Source organism: Berghia stephanieae, chromosome 4 (assembly GCF_034508935.2).
Source record: "Berghia stephanieae isolate SIO BIC M18660-M18661 chromosome 4, UCSD_Bste_1.3, whole genome shotgun sequence".
Lineage (NCBI taxonomy): Eukaryota > Metazoa > Mollusca > Gastropoda > Nudibranchia > Aeolidiidae > Berghia > Berghia stephanieae.
Window position 1 is genome coordinate 26,018,712 of NC_088363.1, and position 2,500 is coordinate 26,021,211.

General features: G+C 38.0%; 1 non-coding gene across 1 annotated transcript; it reads right to left on the minus strand.

Annotated features, from left to right (window-relative positions):
- Nucleotides 1-1,076: 1,076 nt before the first annotated feature.
- On the minus strand, nt 1,077-1,240 carry LOC144972151 (U1 spliceosomal RNA). Its single transcript, XR_013645297.1, has one exon. It is a non-coding gene; the product is annotated as a U1 spliceosomal RNA (small nuclear RNA).
- Nucleotides 1,241-2,500: the final 1,260 nt, after the last annotated feature.

The following is a 2,500-nucleotide window of genomic DNA, read 5'->3' on the forward strand; positions in this document are numbered from 1 at the left end:
AGTGGGTGAGAGAGGGATCTAGAAATGACTTTGGGTTTGAAACGAATATTTTTTTTGTGTTCGTGGATAGCTCACACGGTAGAGCCACGCTCTCACCTGCCAGGCGGAGTTGTCGTACCAATAAGGTCGCAGGTTCAAACCCCACCACCGCCGCGAAAAAAATTTTTATTCTCTATTGTCTTCTGGCACTTTTCTACTCACTTCATATCTTGTTGTTACCAACATAAGTGCCTGCTCCACTCACTTTTCTGAATTAAAAATTCACCCCATACACCGGAGCATACTCAATGTCTCAGTCGTTTCTATGTTATATGTTTGTGATGAGAATATTGGCTATTAAGCTTAACTGCTGGTCAAAATTATTTCGCGATGGTGGTGAACGAATCGGCGATCTCAAGAAGTGGGTGAGAGAGGGATCTAGAAATGACTTTGGGTTTGAAACGAATATTTTTTTTGTGTTCGTGGATAGCTCACACGGTAGAGCCACGCTCTCACCTGCCAGGCGGAGTTGTCGTACCAATAAGGTCGCAGGTTCAAACCCCACCACCGCCGCGAAAAAAATTTTTATTCTCTATTGTCTTCTGGCACTTTTCTACTCACTTCATATCTTGTTGTTACCGACATAAGTGCCTGCTCCACTCACTTTTCTGAATTAAAAATTCACCCCATACACCGGAGCATACTCAATGTCTCAGTCGTTTCTATGTTATATGTTTGTGATGAGAATATTGGCTATTAAGCTTAACTGCTGGTCAAAATTATTTCGCGATGGTGGTGAACGAATCGGCGATCTCAATAAGTGGGTGAGAGAGGGATCTAGAAATGACTTTGGGTTTGAAACGAATATTTTTTTGTGTTCGTGGATAGCTCACACGGTAGAGCCACGCTCTCACCTGCCAGGCGGAGTTGTCGTACCAATAAGGTCGCAGGTTCAAACCCCACCACCGCCGCGAAAAAAATTTTTATTCTCTATTGTCTTCTGGCACTTTTCTACTCACTTCATATCTTGAATGGGAATTATGTGCTTTCTAACGCAATAATTTTCTTGGCCTATCACTCTTCTTTGGTTTATAATACAGGGGATAGCGCGAACGCAGTCCCCCTTACGCAAAAATTACGCACTCGAGTCACCCACATTTGGGGTGATCGCAGGGGTCAGCCCAACCGGAGTGCAATGGAAAGGCCTCGCCCTGGGAGGACCCCCTTCGTGATCAGGGTGCCTCCCGTGCCAGGTAAGTATGATTTACTATTAAATGTCAAGATATATAAATATATTATTTATATTAACATTATACGGTTTAAAAAATATTTGTTACATTTTAAAATATAATATATTTTATAAAAAACAATTTAAGTAAACTCAATACTTTTTTACTTCAAAGTTATAATATTTTTTATCAAAACTATTTTTAAAATGCACTTTAGTTGTTAATTTTATGCTTTAAATGATCAAGGAAAGTAATTAAGGGAGATAATCAAGAATTAATCTGGACAACAGCTAGTAGGTATTGATGCTATCAAGTGAATACACTTTCTTTTGAAAGAATGATACATTTTCAAAGACGTAATCTGATTTAGTTGATTTTAATTGACTCTACCCAGAAAGAAAAATCAATATACATTCTTTAATATTTGAAATTACCTCCCCTGCTTAAATAATAATATTCTGCAACGTGCTCGCTGAAATCCCGGGTAGATACTTTAATAGCGACAATTTCCTTTCTTTTACTAGCCTACTTCTGATGATAAAAATGTCAAGGTTACGGAGTTGAAACACCGTAGAAAGCTCGGGTGGGGAGGGGGGGGGGGGGGAGATACTCACTCTCACGTAGAAATTTCCCTTCCCACCTACAAAAACCAACACTGTTTTTAATGATAAAAATGATAAATGATACATTTCAGCAGTTTTTTACTACAGCTAAATATTCGAAATATATCATTTATAGATAGGTTTATAGAAAATTCATTATATATTATAGCCGAGTTATCAGATTTGATATGTTTCAGGAGAATGAATAGTGTTTTAGAGTGCTAGAAATTAAAATTTCATTAAAAAAAATATCAATCTGACGTAATTTATTGACTCTTTGGCTAGTGGTTCATAACGTCATGGGTTTGCATACTTGTCCACCAAAGGAATTCGTATTTTATTCAAGTCAGTTTCACCTCCTCCAACACCCTCCTCCCTCTCATTTTGTGAGACGTCCTTATACATTGATTACTCCTCTGTCAAACCGTCCGATTATAAATGTAAACAAACCTTCTCTGCTAAATACAATGATTTGATATTCTGCCAGAGAAAGCAACTACACTATCTTGTGCCATCAGCATCCATCGCAAACACTAGATTGATTATATAATAAAGTAATATGGATGACAATGGATGTGGGTCTGATATGGGTCCAAGTCTGGACAGAATGAAACTGAATGTACGAATGCTCACCCTTTTCATTACAATTATATGATCCAAAAGCAACCTAAACGGATAAAAATCTAGAAG